General features: G+C 43.0%; 3 non-coding genes across 3 annotated transcripts; 2 read left to right on the forward strand and 1 right to left on the reverse strand.

Moving 5' to 3' along the window:
* Nucleotides 1-546: 546 nt before the first annotated feature.
* On the forward strand, nt 547-618 carry trnae-cuc. The gene has a single exon. It is a non-coding gene; the product is annotated as a tRNA-Glu (tRNA).
* A 4,286-nt stretch (nt 619-4,904) lies between these two features.
* Nucleotides 4,905-4,986, forward strand: trnal-aag. Its single transcript has one exon. It is a non-coding gene; the product is annotated as a tRNA-Leu (tRNA).
* A 10,445-nt stretch (nt 4,987-15,431) lies between these two features.
* Nucleotides 15,432-15,503, reverse strand: trnae-cuc. The gene has a single exon. It is a non-coding gene; the product is annotated as a tRNA-Glu (tRNA).
* Between the last annotated feature and the right edge of the window lie 2,428 nt (nt 15,504-17,931).

Consider the following 17,931-nt stretch of genomic DNA (forward strand, 5'->3'; position numbering starts at 1 on the left):
ACGGGGGTCAGTAACCACAGGATTGGGATTTAAAGATAGTGAAGGAAAGACAGACTTGCCTTTATACAGCGCATTCCTGACCAGCGGATGTCTGAAACCACTTTCAAGCCAATTAAGCACTTGTTGAAATAAAAACAGAAAATGCTTGAGAAACTCAGCAGGTTTTGCTTTCCACAGACGCTGTCAGACCTGCTGAGTTATACCTGCGTTTAATGTTTTTATTTCAGATTTCCAGTATTTTGCTTTTATTGAAGTACTTTCTGAAGGAGAGTCATTGTTCTCATGCAGGGAACACGGCAGCCAATCACTGCTCAGCGAACAGGGTGGAGGGTTTTGGAAATTGAAAGTGACGCATGTGCAGCTTGTGGGACTATTTCATCTCACTGTCGGTTTCATGTTCCAGCTCACAGCAACTGTTGTTTTCATAGGCTGACGAAGTCGTTTATCTTGAACCTAAACAAGCAGTTTTGTGCTGAAAGAGATCTGAACTGAAAAACAATAGGCAAAAGCAGCGTAGATAAGCCGAATCGAAAAATGTTATACATCTCCCTGGTGGTCTAGTGGTTAGGATTCGGCGCTCTCACCGCTGCGGCCTGGGTTCGATTCCTGGTCAGGGAATGTCGATTTATTGTATTCGTTGAAACGAGTGTTGTTCACATTGATTAAAAACGTTTAAAAACTCCACCATAATCAGAGGAGTGAGAGTTTAAGTTTCGCCTCAGATCTGAAAAACATCACTCTCGTGAGTATCAGTGAAGGGAAGGGAGAAGGGCTCTTTGCAAGGCACTGACCATAGAAATGTTGGGTGAGGCAAAATAAGGACGGGAGCAGCACGACTTTTGCTGCCTACTGTTTGCATTGGCACAAATATCACTCCTGATGGATCAACCAATCACTACTGCTCTTTGAAAGCAGCACGCCCGGCCGAATGGCCACTTTCTGTGCTGTGACTTTCTATAATTTTATGTTTCCCAACAGCACGGTTCATTCTGCCATTTTGTAACCCACTCGAGCGAGATGCACTTTCTTACCTTGTATTCGGCTCTTTTGAAACCAAAACACGGAGCAAATTCAGCGAGTTTTCTTATCATTTCCAGCACAACATGAGTCACCAGACTAAATGAGCGACACATTAATGTTGCCAATCCTTCACTGGAGCCCACTGCGTCCAAAGAGTACTTATCATCAGCCTGTTATGCACCTTCTTGCAGTACATCCGCTGAACAAATATAAGCCTATCACAGCTCTGCTTTCTTCACATTGAAATCCAATGTGAAAATCAATTTCAAAGCTGAACAACTAGGAGGAGAGTGACTGTGGATAATCGGCACTGTGCACCTTCATGTAATCAGTATATGGGAGAATCAGGAAAATGAGATCCAGGTGTCTCTTTACCCACGAGTTTTACCCATTCCCACGAACAGACGGTGACTGCATCAAGTAGTTCATTGACATGGGAGCTGGACGGGCAGAGGGAGCTGGAGGCGAGGCAGGGACAGAAGCAGAAAGACATGAGAAATGAAATTACTTTCAATTTGATGTGTGTCAGTAGTTTTCAGTGGTGAATGTCTGTCTTGTAAGTTTCACAGGAGCCGCAGTGATTAGTTGGTGTTTTTTAAGCAGTAAGACGTGAAAGTAAAAAGATAAAAGCAAATTACTGCAAATGATGGAAACCTGAAACAAAAACAGAAAATGCTGGAAAAGTTCAGCAGCTGGAAGGAGAAACAGGGTCAATGTTCCTAGTCCATACAACACTTATTCAGATTTTTAAACAGCACCCAGCTTGGGGATCGAACCCGAGACTAAAGGTCACATGTTCTACCGACTAAGCTAGCCGGGAATGTGTGAAGCTGTTTCGTATCCCAACATACATGGATGGTTTTGTTGCTTTCCACCTGATACCTCAGCTTGGTCGGAATTTTAAAGTGTGGAACGTAATCGGCCGACAAATGCCCCGAAGTTACAATGCATTCCTCTCAATCATCAATAACATAATTCACATCTTCCACTTCTTAGCTGCACCTCCTTCCAAATACTGTGTTCCATTTTCCTCAGGATTTTCTCCTGCATTTAATACTTACCTGCTTTGTGTCCTCATTTTGAAATTATTGGCATCAACATCCAACACAAATTGAGTTGCAAACCTGATGGACAAACAATGGAAAACAAGTCACTCGGTAACTCAAATCCCATGGTGCTCATTTTCAGATTCACAACAGTCAGCTTTTCAATAAAATGAAGGAATTTTACAGTGAAAAGATTAGAAAGTTGATGTGACTTTTATTTGTAACTCACTCACTCGGGAATTCTGCAAATGCTGCTCGGAGGTTTAGTGACCAGGATATAATCTACCTGTGTTTTCCTGAGCCTGTGCTCGGTGTATTGGGAGGTTTGGCCTGGGTTGGAGTATCTTGCTTCCCAGGGATGGGCAGTAACCCGCTGATTGAAGCTGCAGTTGCCGCTTTCTGCTGGCAGCGGGTGATTGGAGAGTGCGGGGCCGGAATATTGCTGCTTTGCTGCTTTTCCCTGTCTCACTCACTGTGGAAATGAGGAAGAGGGAAGAATTGATGGATTTGTTTGAATCCAATAACTTCATAGATTTCCAGTGTGTTGGATATCGGTACATGGTATGCCTAATTGTTTTCCCATTACATTTGAAATGAATATCCGGAAAAAAGCCGCTTGCCTGGGAGCTCACTGGATAACAGTGGAGCCGGCAACATTCCTGGAGTCTAGACATTCAGTTCATGGACCCAGTGACAACCAGGAACAGTGTGACAATGAAGGCTGATGGGGAGAAAACAGTAACAGCTTCGTCCCTGGGTGGGCCTGAACCACCAACCTTTCAGTTAACGGCCGAACACACTAACCGATTGCGCCACAGAAACCCATACTATTGTAGCTTGGGTATCAGCGAATTAAAGCTTTAGATGGCGGCGAACGGAATGACAACTGTTCTCTATTTGTTTTACTCTTCCAAAATAAAGGTTGGGACTTTCATTGTGGATACATGGAAACCATCTGATCCCACCCACTGCAGACACATCCCTGTCACCGGGAACCAGCTCTCCAACAACCGGAGCCGTCTCCCTTCGAGCCTTTCGGTGCCTTGACTGTTACCAAGTATTCTGATTGTCCTGAAGCCGATATTAGGTTTGAATTCCTGATGTGCAGTAACGAGAATCCTTTCAAAGTCTCAGATAAGTTAATTTCACTGATAACATCAGAGTCAATGTTCCAGCGTCTTAAAGAAGGGAAAGGTGCCTTGACTGTCTCTGGTCAGTCGGACAGTTCACCCTTCATTCTCCTCTGATTCCGGTTCCCAAAGTCTTTCTGAAGATTCACAAAGCTGGAGACTGGGTTTTCTGTTTTGGTTCCTTCTCCATTTTCCCACCTGCCAACTGACAATATTTTCCAAAATCTCGTCTCAATCCTCCGCCTTGCATCATGTCCAGAGATGAGGAAATTCAGTTTTGTGGAGAATTGATGGAGACCGGGATTGTCCTCTAAAAATAAGAAAAGAAGGTTCAACGGAGATTTCACGGAGCTGTTCAAAATGACGGGGGTGGGGACACAGGGACGAGGCAGTTTGATAGAGCAGATAGGGAGGGGCTGTTTCCACTGACGGGGGTCAGTAACCAGAGGACTGGGAGTTAAGATAATTAAAGAAGGACAGACTTACATTTTAATAGCGCTATTCCCGACCAGTGGATGTCTCAAACTACTTTCCAGCCAATTAAGTACATTTTTGAAATAAAAACAGAACATGTTGGAAAAACTCAGCAGGTTTCTCTCTCCACAGATGCTGTCAGACCTGCTGAGTTTTTCCTGCATTTTTTGTTTCCCTTTCCGGATTTCTGCAGTTTTTTGCGTTTATTGAAGTGGAGCCATTGTTGTAATGCAGGGAACACGGCAGCCAATCACCGCTCAGGAAACAGCCAAAACCAGTGACGTCACAATGAGCAGACCATGTGCTGTTGGTTGAGGGATAAACACTGACCAGGCCACGTGGCTGCAACGTGAACCCACAGATTTTGTTAATGGCTCTGCCCAGTTATGAACCAGAGAACGTTTCACATGTTAGACAAGAATGATAATCGCTGCACCACAGGAACAGGAAACAGTGCAAAGGCTCAATGGGCTTCACTAAAATGTACAACTGTGAGGTCATGCAGCAGCACTTTGGGCCTTTGTTTTGAAGAAATGGAATTCGGCTGTTCTCATTAGGAATGCTGGAGACAGACTGATCAAAAATGTCATCATGTCATGATACAGCTCTACAAGAGGCCTTTCGGACAATCATATTTATGTCAGTTTTGTACAAAGAGATTTCTAGTTAATTTCAACTTCTTTGTCTCTTTCCATAACCCTGATTATTTTTCTCCCTTTCATGTCATTGTCCAATTCCCTTCTGAAAACTCTGAGTTAAGAAAAACAATACTGAAAGAGGCGCAGGAACTTCTGCAGTCTACATGCATAATGTGTGAAAATTAAGAAAGCTTCCCTGACCCAATGACATGAAGAGTTGGTTTCTGAAACTTTTTACAGTTTTCAAAATTTTTGAAATAGTTGGTGTCAAATCGAATTATCAAAAAATGTTTATCCTGACCAATCATCTTATTTTTCTCAGATACAAATTCATTACCTATTACGAACACTTCATTGAGCGTACACGCAGAGTCACACAGGAAAAAAAGAATCATAATTGGAAACATCTAAACAATCAGATATTGAAAAAATAATTTAGCAGCGGAGATGATTTATGTATGTTACAAAATGCAGGATGATCTGATATCTGGTAGAGTTGTTTCGTGTTTCGAAATGACTTACTCCTGCTTCTTTGCTGCTATTCAATTTCGTTGGCAATACGATTGAAGGAAATTATGAAGCTGAAAGTTTTATGTGGTAGCGTGGCCGAGCGGTCTAAGGCGCTGGATTAAGGCTCCAGTCTCTACGGAGGCGTGGGTTCGAATCCCACCGCTGCCAAATATTTAAGTTTTCCGCCTTTTAGGATCTGCAGCAGTCCAACAGATCTGAACCAACAGATACCAACTCACATTAAATCCAGCGGAGTGTTCTGTTTTTGACTTTGATATGAGGAACGAGGAAAGACAACATAAATTTGAGTTGCTGTAGGAAAAAGGCGGGTTGTGGAATTACAGTCGCTGAGCTGCTCTTCCAGGGACTCGGCATGTGAATGGCCGTCTGATGCAGCCGTCTATGGTTTTATACAAACAACTTTCATGCAAATCTGGGATTTGAACTGAGTTGTTAAGGTGATGGGTTTGAATGAATTGGGATATCCACAGGTCGGCTGGAATCCTGACAGCTACGCTTCTTACCATCCCTAAATTTTACTGTGTGCCTGTACAATTAATTGACGATTAAGTTGAATAAAAAACATCTATAACTTCCAGCGTTCTCTATTTTCCATTCGTCTACAAGCATTTACAAACGTTACAGCTACAAAGTAGAGGATGATGGAAATTGTCACTGAGCAACATTTAAAAAGACAGACACCGAGTCCTTGTGGTCAAGTGGGTAAGGCAATGGACACATCGAGAGAATTAATTTTTAAATACAAATAGTCCAAATTGAAATCACTCGGACATTAGGAACTGTTTCTACTGCTGCCAGGTGTCGCAAGGAACAGGAAAGTGAAATCTCAATAACAAATGTTGCAGGAACGGATAGCTTATAATCACCAGGAAAGGCTGAACAGCCTGAAACTCTTTTCTCTGGGAAAGAGAAGGCTGAGAGCTGATCTGACAGAAATGGGATGTTTTGCCCCTGTTTCGTCAGGGATTCGAGGTGAAATTTATTCACACAGCTGCAGGTTTACATCCTGTGAATCTGCATCAAACAAACAAGGAAATGTTTGGACAGATAGAAAGAAAGATTCTACATTGAGATGGAATTCTTAAGATCGTATTTCGTCATCTATTGAATCAGCATTTTTATCAAACTCTCTCTGTCATTAGATTACAGCAGTGACTACGTTTCAAAAAGATTTCCTTGTCTCTCAAGAACCTCCTGTTTTCCTGAATTGGTGAAAGGCTCTGTTTTAATGTAAATCTTTATTTCTCTCTTTCTGTCTGTCAACCTAAAGATAACAATCATATGGAATGGTGAAGTGTATCTGTTCCTTTCTGTGTCTACCCACCCCCCTCTCTCTGTCTGCGTCTCTTTGCCTCTGTATACCTGTCTCGGTCACTTTCACTCTCTCTGTTTCTATGTCTGTGTCTCTATCTCTGTTCACTCTTGTGCTTTTTGTTCCCTCTATTCACTCGCTGCCTGTGTACAACTAAGATTCACTGGATTGATTCCTGAGATGAGGAGGAGAGATTAAGTGGGATGAGTCGGTTCTCTCTGGAGTTTAGAATAATGAGAGGTGATCTCATTGAACAGTCTGATATTCTGAGCCAGCTTGACAGTGAACGTGCTGAGAGGCTGTTTCCCCCCGGTTGGAGTGTCTAGAACTGGGCTCACATTCTCTGGATAATGTGTCAGCCATTTAAGACTGAGGTGAGGAGACATTTCTTTACTTAAAGGCTTGTGAATCTTTCGAATTGTGTAGCCCACATGTCTCTGGATCCTCAGTCGACGAGTATATTGAAGGCTGAGGTGAATATGGTTTTGGACTTTAAGGGAATGAAGGACTATTGGGATCGGATGGGAAATTGGTGTTGGGTTTCGTGATCTGACATGATCTAATGAAATGGTAGCAGAGGCTCGAGGAGCCTTATAGCCGATCCCTGTTCCTTTTTTGATGCTTTCAATGTTCCATTTCAGTGGGAAAACCATCAAAGTGACGGGAAACAGCAGGTTGAGAGAGGTAGCCTGGCCGAACGGCCTCAGGCACTGGATTCAGGTTCCAGTCTCTGTGGAACCGCTGCCAAGCGGTTATAGGTGGTTCACCTGTGGGTCACTTTAAATGCTCTCTTCTGACGAAAAAGTGCCAGCTCAAAGTGAATGCGAGCGTGTATTGGGTTTCATTTTAACCGGGAGAAGGAGGAGAGGCAATACAAATATTAATTGCTTTTGTGAGAATGCACGGCAGTGGAGGTAGCTGACTTGCTCTTCCAGACAACCAGCACGGAGAAGATGGGCCGAAAGCCCGCCTTTCTGTGCTGCAGCCATCTTTTATACCAGCAACATTAAGCTGTCCATAAGGCCAGTTGTCGTGGCCGAGTGGTTAAGGTGATGGAGTTCAAATCCATTGGGGTTTTCCCGCTGCTCATTATTCCTGGTTTTAACTCTGTGTCTGCAGAGTTAATTCTTGGTTAGATTCAATCAAATCCATCCAAGTATTAAAGCATCCCAAGGGCGTTTTCCTATTTCCATTCATTCATGAAACCACTCACGAAACTTGTAGTTCTAGCGGAACAAAAATGGAGCCAGGTGGTGTCATGCTTGTTTTCTGGGTGTTTGTCTCTCCTTCTATACCACCCCTTGCCCTCTGTCACTCTCGGTGTATGAATCTGTGTGTATCCCTCTATGTGTGTTAATGAGCTTCAGTTCCCTGAGGGGGGTGAACACATTTTTACCAGCACGAACTTTATTCACATTAGTTCTGCAGTTTCATATCAAAATGTTACAGAGAAAAATATCAGGATGGAAGACGCAGGAGGAGTTTGCAATAAAAAAAAATAGCTGGGAAAACTCAGCAGGTCTGACAGCATCTGTGGAAAGGAAGACAGAGTTAACGTTACGAGTCCTTATGATTCTTCATGAGTTCTGTTGAAGAGTCAGTCAAACGGACTCGAAACTTCAACTGTATTCCTCTCCACAGATGCTGTCAGATCTGCTGAGCTTTTCCAGCTATTTTTGTTTTTGTATCAGATTTCCAGCATCCGCAGTATTTTGCTTTTATCTTAGGAGTTTGCAATGTTTGGAAGGAGGTGCAGCTAAAATGTGAAAGATTCAGCAACAAGTTTAATTCTCATTTAACATGAGATTTGGAAACAGTTCTGGGAGATATTTGTATTGGTGTCAACAATAACATCTCCCCTATTACCGCCATATTTTGTCGTACACCACCGTCAGTGCTTTATAGCCGATCACAGCCCTTCTCGCATTCCTTATCTTCATCTCTGTGTTTGTTCTCGAACGGTTGCGACTGAATGACATTTCCAACTCTGATGCAAAACTCGAGCTCTCACGCCACTAAGAGTCAGATGACTTGCATTTCTCGCATTTAATCAGGAAATTATTCGAGCTCATTGTAACAGTTTGCACGAGGTCAACAAATTGTTACCCCTGGCCAGTGGAATCGAACCCTGACAACAGCTGTAAAAGCGCTGAATCCTGACTAATAGACCATCAAGGAAAGTGCATACAATGTTTACAACCTGGATTACCTATGTTATCTGTGCCTTTTATTTCTGGCCCCTTTCACCAGAGACACGTTTCAAACGAACACAGGAACATAAGGGAAAAGAGCAGGAGTCGACCATTTGGCCCCTCTAGCCTTCCCCGCTATTCAATAAGATCATGGATGATCTACCCCAGGCCTCAACTCCTCTTTCGTGCCAGTTCCTCATAGGCCTCAACTTCCCGATATTTTAAAAATCCAACTACCTCCTCTTTAAATACTTTTAGTGATCTAGCCGCCACAACTCTCTAGAGTAGAGAATTCCAGACATTTACTGCTCTCTGAGAGAGGGAATTCCTTCGCATCTCAGTTTTAAATGAGTGTCCCCTTGTTCTGTAACTATGTCCCCTAGTTCGGGATTCCCCACTAATGGAAACATCTTCTCTACATCTATTCTGTCAAGCCTCCTCAGAATTTAGTCCGTTTCAATCAGATCACCCATCACTCGTGTAAACTCTAATGAATAAAGGCTTAACCTGTTTCGCTGTTTTTGATAAGTCAGCCTCTTCATCACAAAAATGAGCCTACTGAATCAAGATTCCCCACTTCTGGAAAGTCTTCTTTACATTAACCTGTCAAGCCTCCCCAGAATCTTGTAGGTTCATCGAGGAGATTTTAATGTTTGCACTGATACAAATATCTCCCAGACCTAGTTCCAAATCTCGTGTTAAATGAGAAGAAAGCTTCTCGCTGAATCCTCTGCTTCATGGCTGCACCTCATGCCAAACATTGCAAACCCCTCTTGCATCTTCCATCCTGATATTTGTCTCTACAACACTTTGATATGAAGCTGTACAACTAACGTGAATAAAGTTTTTGATGGTAAAACTGTTTTCAATCTCTCGGGGAAATGACCCACATTGACACACACAGAGGAAAACACACAGACATATACACCGAGAGTTAGAGCTTGTCTCTAAGGAGAGGCAAACACCCAGAAAGCAAGAATGGCATCAGCCTGGCTCCGTTTTTGTTCCACTTATGACTGGAAATTTCGTGAATGCTTTCATCAACTAACGGAAATAGTTCCCGAGTTTCTGGATGGATTTCATTCAACATAACAGATAATTAATTCTGTAGACACAGAGTTAAAACCAGGGATAATGAGATGTGGAAACCCCAATAGATTTGAACTCCATCGCCTTACCCACTCAGCTACAACGACTGACCCTACGGATAGTTTAATGTTGATGGTATGTGAGCATAGATGGCTGCAGCAAAGAAGGAGGGCATTCGGCCCATCTTCTCCATGCTGGCTGTCTGGAAGAGCAACTCAACTACTTCCACGACTGTGCATTCTCACAAAATAAATTAATATTTGTTTTGCTTCTCCTCGTTCTTCCAGTTAAAATGAAACCCAATAGACTCCCACATTCACTTTGTGCTGGCACTTTTTCGTCAGAAGAGAGCATTCAAAGTGACTCACAGGTGAACCACCTATAGCTTTGGCAGCGGTTCCACAGAGACTGAAATCTGAATCCAGCACCTGAGGCCGTTCGGCCAGACTATCACGCTCAACCTGCTGTTTCGCATCGCCTTGATGGTATTTCCACTGAGATAGAACATTGACAGGATCAAAAAAGGAACAGGAATTGGCCATAAGCCCCCTCAAGCCTCCTCCTCCAGTTCATAAGATCAGGTGGATCCACAATCTCAACACCAATTGCCACCCAATCCTGATGCCCTTTCATCCCATTAAAGACCAAAAATCTAAACATCTCAGCCTTCAATATACTCAACGGCTGATGATCCACAGATCTCTCGGCTACAGAATTCCAAAAGTTCACAAGCTTTTTAGTAAAGAAATGTCTCCTCACCTCAGTCCTAAACGGCTGACACATATCTGGAGAATGTGAGCCCAGTTCTAGACGCTCCAGCCGGGGAGAAACAGCCTCTCAGCATGTTTACTGTCAAGCTTTCTTATAATGTCGGACTGTTCAATGAGATCACCTCTCATTATTCGAAACTCCAGAGAGAACAGACTCATCTCACTTAATCTCTCCTCCTAGGACAACCGTCTCATCTCAGGAATCAATCCAATGAATCTTGTTTGTGCACTGATAGCGAGCGAATAGAGGAAACAAAGCGCACAAGAGTGAACAGAGATAGAGACACAGACAGAGATACTGAGAGAGTGAGAGTGAGACAGGTATACAGAGACAATGGGAGACAGATAGAGACAGAGAGTGGAGTAGACACTGAAAGGAACAGATACACTTCACCATTCCATATGATTGTTAACTCATATTGACAGTCAGAAAGAAAGAAGAGAAAGAAAGTTTCACATTTAAACAGAGCCTTTCCTCAACTCATGAAAACAGGAGGCGTTTTACAGCCAATGAAATCTTGCTGAAGTACAGTCAATGTTGTAATCTAATGACAGAGAGAGTTTGATAAAAGTTATTCATTTAGTAGATGACAATATCCGATTTTAAGAATTCTATCTCAATGTAGAATCTTTCTTTCTATGTCCCTAAACATTTCATTGTTTGTTTGATGCAGATTCAGAAGACGTAAACCTGCAACTGAAGAAATAAATTTCACCTCGAATCGCGGAAGAAACAGGGACAAAGCATTTCATTTCTATCAGGTCATCTCTCAGCCTTCTCTTTTCCAGAGAAAAGAGTTTCAGGCTGTTCAGCCTTTCTGGGTGATTATAACCTATCCGTTCCTGTAACATTTGTGATGGAACTTTTATTTACCTGTTCCTTGCGGCACCTGACAGCAATGTAAACAGTTCCTATTGTCCAAGTGATTTGAGTTTGGACTATTTGTTGTTAGAAACTCATTTTCTCGATGTGTCCATTGCCTTAGCCACTCGACCACAAGGTCTCGGTGTCTGCCTGTTTAAATGTTGCTCAGTGACAATTTCCATCATGCTCCACTTTGTACCATCCCGACCCTTAGAAGTTGAAAATTCTCCAGTCAAAAAGAAGAAAGAAAACCTCTCTTGTATACTTTAAATCCGGCCTTTTTGTTCTCTGTACCATCTTAATATGAAGCTACACAATTAACGTGAATAATGTTTGGATGGTAAAAATGGGGAACTGAACCACATTGACACACACACACAAGAACACACATAGAACGAGAGTGACAGAAAGCAAGTCTCTAGGGAGAGACAAACACCCAGAAAGCAAGAATAACACCAACGTTGCACTGCTTTTCTTCCATTTCTAGCTGTAACTTTTGTGAATCCTTGCAGACGAATGGAAATTAGAGAACGCTGGGAAAATTGGGTCAGGGAGACGTTGTCAATTTTCACACACTGTGCGTGGACACTGCAGAAGCTCCTGCACCTCTTTCAATATTGTTTTTCTTAACTCAGAGTTTTCAAAAGGGAATTGGACAATGACTTGCAAGGGAATGAAAAAAGGGTTATGGAAAGAGGCAACGAAATTGAGATTAACTGGAAATCTCTTTGTACAAAACGGACACAGATATGATCTCCCGAAAGGCCTCTTACTGCGCTGTGCCATTTGATGATGACATTGTTGATCAGTCTGTCTCCAGCATTCCTAATGAGAACAGCCGAATTCCATTTCTTCAAAACAAAGACCCAAAGTGCTGCTGCATGACGTCACCGTTTAACATTTTAGTGAAGCTCATTGGGCCTTTGTGTTGTTTCCTGTTTCTGTGATGCAGCGATTTTCATGCTTACCTAACACGTGAAAAGGTTTCTGGTTCAAAACTGGGCAAAGCCATTTCCAAAACCTGTGGGTTGACATGACCTGGTCAGTGTTTATCCTTCAACAACAAACACATGGTCTGATCATTGTGACATGTCTGGTTTTGGCTGTTTCCTGAGCTGTGATTGGCTGCCGTGTTCTCTGCATTACAACAATGGCTCCACTTCGATAAACGCAAAACTGCGGAAATCTGGAAAGGAAAACAGAAAATGCAGGAAAAGCTCAGCAGATCTGACAGCATCTGTGGAGAGAGAAACCTGCTGAGTTTTTCCAACATTTCCTGTTCTTATTTCAAAAAGTACTTAATTAGCTGGAAAGTGGTTTGAGGCATCCACCGATCGGGAAAATCGCTAGAAAAATGCAGGTCTGGCCATCTTTAATTATCTTAAATCCCTGTCCTCTGGTTACTGACCCCCGTCAGTGGAGAGCGCCCATCCCCACTGCCCCCACCCCCATCATTTTGACCAGCTCCATGAAATCTCCATTTAACCGTCTTTGTTTTAATGAGAAAAATCCCGGTCTCTGTAATCTCTCCACCAAACTGAATTTCATCATCCTTGGACATGATGAAAAGCGGAGGATTGAGATGAGACTTTGGAAAATATTGTCAGTTGACAGGTGGGAAAATGGATAAACAGCCAAAACAGAAAACCCAGTCCCCAGCTTTGTGAATCTTCAGAAAGACTTTGGGAACCGGAATCAGAGGAGAATGAAGGGTTAACTGGCCGACTGACCAGAGACAGTCAAGGCACCATAACCTTCTTTAAGACGCTGGAACATTGACTCTGATGTTATCAGTGAAATTTACTGATCTGAGACTTTGAAAGGATTCTCGTTACTGCACAGCAGGAATTCAAGCCTAATATCGGCTTCGGGACAGTCAGAATACTTGGTAACAGTCAAGGCACCGAAAGGCTCGAAGGGAGATGTCTCTGGTTGTAGGAGAGCCAGTTCCTGGTGACAGGTATGTGTCTGCAGTGGGTGGGGTCAGACTGTTTCCATGTGTCCACAATGAATGTCTCAACCTTTATTTTGGAAGAGTAAAACTGATAGAGAGCAATTGTCATTCTGTTCTCAACCATCTGAAGATTTAACTCGGTGACACGCTATTTGCGTTTGAATCGGTCTCCGTGGTGCAATCGGTTAGCGTGTTCAAGGCCACCCAGGGGCGAAGTCATTACTGTTTTCTCCCCATCAGCTTTCATTGTCACACAGTTCCTGGTTGTCATTGGGTCCTTGAACGGAATGTCAAGACTCCAGAAATGTTGCCGGATCCACTGTTATCCAGTGAGTTCCCAGTTAAGTGGCTTTTTCCCGAATATTAATTTCAAATGTAATGGGAAAACAATTAGGCATACCATTTACCGATATCCAACACACTGGAAATCTATGAAGTTATTGGATTCAAACAAATCCATCAATTCTTCCCTCTTCCCCATTTCCACAGTGAGTGAGACAGCGAAAAGCAGCAAGGCAGCAAATTCCGGCCCCGCACTCTCCAATCACCCGCTGCCCGCAGAAAGCGGTGACTGCAGCTTCAATCAGCGGGTTACTGCCCATCCCTGGAACGCAAGATTCTCCAACCCGGACCAAACCTCCCAATACACCGAGCACAGGCTCAGGAAAAGGCAGGTGGATTATATCCTGGTCACTAAACCTCCGAACAGCATTTACAGAATACCCGAGTGAGCGAGTCACAAATAAAAGTCACACCAACTTTGTAATCTTTTCACTGCAAAATCCCTTCATTTTATTGCAAAGCTGTCTGTTGTGAATCTGAAAATGAGCATCATGGGATTTGAGTTACCGAGTGACTTGTTTTCCATTGTTTGTCCGTCAGGTTTGCAATTCAATTTGTGTTGGATGTTGATGCGAATCTGATATCAAAATGAGGACACAAAGCAGCTAAGCATTAAATCCAGGAGAAGATCGAGAGGAAAATCGATCACAGTATTTGGAAGGAGGTGCAGCTAAGAAGTGGAAGATGTGAATGATGTGATTGATGATTGAGAGGAATGAATTGCAACTTTGGGGCTTTTGTAGGCCGATTACGTTCCACACTTTAAAATTCCGACCAAGCTGAGGTATCAGGTGGAAAGCAACAAAACCATCCATGTATGTTGGGATACGAAGCCATTTTTCATATACACAGCTAACTCAATCGGTAGAGCATGCGATCCTTAATTTCAGTGTCGTGGGTTCAAGCCCCACTTTGGCAGCTGTAATACTTTAAAAATCTGATTAAGAGTCGTACGGTCTGTAATTATTGACTCTGTGTCTCCGTCCAACTGCTGAGTTTTTCCAACATTTTCTGTGTTTGTTTCAGATTTCCATCATTTGCAGTAATTTGCTTTTATCTTTTTACTTTTAAATCTTGCTGCTTAAAAAAAAACACCAACTAATCACTGCGATTCCTGTGAAACTTACAAGACAGACATTCACCACTGAAACACGTCAAATTCAAAGCACTTTATTGTCGCATTTCTTCCTGCTTCTGTCCCTGCCTCGCCTCCAGCTCCCTTTGCCCGTCCAGCCTCCAGGTCAATTAGCTGCTCGATGCAGACACAGCCAGTTGGTGGGAATGGGTAAAACTCGTGGGTAAAAAGACACCGGGATCTCATCTTCCTGCTTCTCCCAGATACTGATTACAGGAATGTGCACAGTTCCGATTATCCACAGTCACTCTCTCCACCCAGTTGTTCAGCTTTGAAATTGATTTTCACACTGGGTTCCAATGTGAAGAAAGCAGAGCTGTGAGAAGCTTATATTTGTTCAGCAGATGTACTGCAAGAAGGTACATAACAGGCTGATGATAACAGTGCTCTTTGGCCGCGGTGAGCTCCAGTGAAGGATTGACACCATTAATGTGTCGCTCAATTAGTCTCGTAACTAATCTCGCGCTGGAAATGACAAGAAAACTCGCTGAATTTGCTCCGTGTTTACGTTTCAAAAGAGCTAAATACAAGGTAAGAAAGTTCAACTCGCTCGAGTCGGTTATAAAATGGCAGAATGACCCGTGCTGTTGGGAAACATAACATTATAGAAAGTTACAAAAATAGGCCATTCGGCCGGGCGTGCTGCTTTCAAAGAGCAGTAGTGATTGGTTGATCCATCAAGAGTGATATTTGTGCCAATGCAAAATGTAGGCAGCAAAACTTGTTCTTCTCCCACCCATATTTTGCCTCACACCAACATTTCTATAGTCAGTGCTTTGCAACCAGCCCTTCTCTCCTCTTCCTTCACTGCCACTCACGAGTGTGATGTTTGCCAGACCTGAGGCGAAACTTAAACTCTCACTCCTTTGATTATGGTGGAGTTTTAAGCAATGAGTGATCAACACTCGTTTTAACAAATAAGATGAACCAACATTCCCTGACCGGGAATCGAACCCGCGCCGCGGCGGTGAGAGCGCCGAATCCTAACCACTAGACCACCAGGGAAGTTACAATAACGCTTTTCGATTCGGCTTATCTATGCTGCTTTTGCCTATTGTTTTTCAGTTCAGATCTCTTTCAGCACAAAACTGCTTGTTTACGTTCAAGATAAACGACTTCTTCAGCCAATGAAAACAACAGTTGCCGTGAACTGGAACATGAAACCGAAAGTGAGATGAAATAGTCCCACAAGCTGCACATGCGTAACTTTCAATTTCCAAAATCCTCCATCCTGTTCGCTATTGGTCCAATGGAAGCGCCGATTCCCAGTCACTGGCTATCACGGAAACTAACAATAAGGCTTGACATTTGGATTATGGAGGCAACGTTTGACTTTTTTCTTTTATTCCCAATCTCCTTCGCCAGAGACAACTTTCTCCGACCAAATAGTCTGTTGAGGTTGAACACAAGTGACTTCTTCTGCAATGAGAAGAACTGGAACATGAAATCGATACTTTCCTCCTTTAAGACAATTCTTAAAGCCTCCCTCTTTGACCGAGCTTTTAGTCATCTGGCCGAATATGAGGCTCGGTGTCACACTTTGTTATATAATGATCCTGGGGAACGCCTTGTGACGTTTCAACAAGTTAAAGGCGCTTCATATATATAAGCTGTTGTTGTTGTAGGATAAATATAGAAAGGGCCAATCTCCTGTTTTATTTTTCACGCTGATACTTTTCTCATCGACATTTTAACCTGAAATCAAGTTTGCGACGTTAAAAACGTTTTCACCCCCTCAGGGAACTGGACCACATTGACAATCACGGAGGAACAGAGAGATATACACTGAGAGTGACAGAGGCCTAAGGAGAGACACAGGCTCAGAAAGCAAGAGTGTCACCAGTTTGGTTCAGTGTTTGTTCCATTTCCGAAAGCAAATTAACTGAATGTTGACAAATGAATGGGAATCAGAAAATACGGACGCATTTGAATGGGTTTCCTTCTAATTAACTGATAATTAATTTGGTTAAAATCACAAATGGTGAAAACTTTAGTCAGCAGGATTCCAACCGTCGTGTTCATATTTACAACAAACGTAAATTATCGGGCTTTCTCTCACACTCAATTAAAAAGCTTGGATAATGCTCTTACCAGGTTTCAAACCGCAGCTCCATCATATGTGAAGTGAATATGACCCCACTCGCCTCTATAATCCCTGCGCTGTAAAGATCCCAATATAAATTATTGTGGGGGAAAGGCGGATGTGTGGAATTTATTGAGTTGCTCTTCCAGAGAGCCAGCACAGACACGATGGGCCGAGTGACTTATTTTGTCGCCATCTCTGATTTGATAAGAACACCTTTGAGCTCGGAGCAGCAGTTGCTCATAACTCAATGTTTAAGGTGATGGATTTGAAATCCATTGGGGTTTCCCCCTGTAGGTTTGAATCCTGCTGACTACAGTTCCCAATATTCCTCATTTTAACCAGGTGCAGCCAACTTCATCCCTGCGGCTCCTGTGAAACTGAGAAGGCGACACGCGGCAGAAATTCATCACTGAAAGTAAGTGACGCACATCAAACTCTGCCACTTTTCATGTCGCATCTTTTAACTTCCTGTTCTCCCTCTCAGATGTTTCCAGGCCGGTCAAATGTCATTCGTTTGGAACTTTACCCTGGTCCTCGTCCACTGATAATGGTCAACTTTCTGTGGACCTTATTTAGCAGTTGGCCCCAAAGCTCAGTGGGTATAGCACTCGTCTCGTAAACCAGGCGTCACGCGTTCAACTCTCACTGGAGCCTGTGGCTACAGTTTAGTTGATGAAACCAAGTTCCGTGGAAAAGTGGGCGATGGGCTGGACAATGTAGAAGCTGCAAAGTTAGATGGGTTAGCAAGACGTCATTTGGCTTTAAAAATATGTATTTTTTAAAAAAACCAACAAGGCAGCACATTTTTCAAAAGCTGAGAAAGTTATGTTCTGGTGTTCAAAGAGACTTTTTGTACAAGGAAGACAGAAGTTGCATCAGTCTGTGTTGTACCATTGGTCAGTGCATTCGGCTGTTAACTGAAAGCTTGGTGGTACAAAAGTACTCAAAGGTGAAGCTTTCAATGTTTTCCCTTCCCCCCCTCACACCTCCCCCCATCTCATCTACATTCATCGTCACACAGACCCAGGTTGTCAATGACAGCAAGAAAAATTTCCACAGATGTTGCCAGTTCTGCTGTTCTGTGGTGAAGTTCGAATCAGGGTATCTTCGGTGTCTAAAGCAAATGTGATAACCACAACACATCAAAAACAAGCGCAGCTCCTTGCAAACGACCGAGGACGACAAACCGTGCAGTCTTATTGCACTTCTGATCCTTGCTTTGTGGAAGTATAATTCAGCTGTAAACCTTAGCCATGCGGCAGAGAAATTGATCTAACGTTAGTATCATCAGATAACATAGCACATCAGCAGCTCATTCAACGCCTCACATGTGCGAACTATCTTAGT

This window comes from Carcharodon carcharias, assembly GCF_017639515.1.
Source record: "Carcharodon carcharias isolate sCarCar2 chromosome 27 unlocalized genomic scaffold, sCarCar2.pri SUPER_27_unloc_18, whole genome shotgun sequence".
Taxonomy (NCBI): Eukaryota; Metazoa; Chordata; class Chondrichthyes; order Lamniformes; family Lamnidae; genus Carcharodon; species Carcharodon carcharias.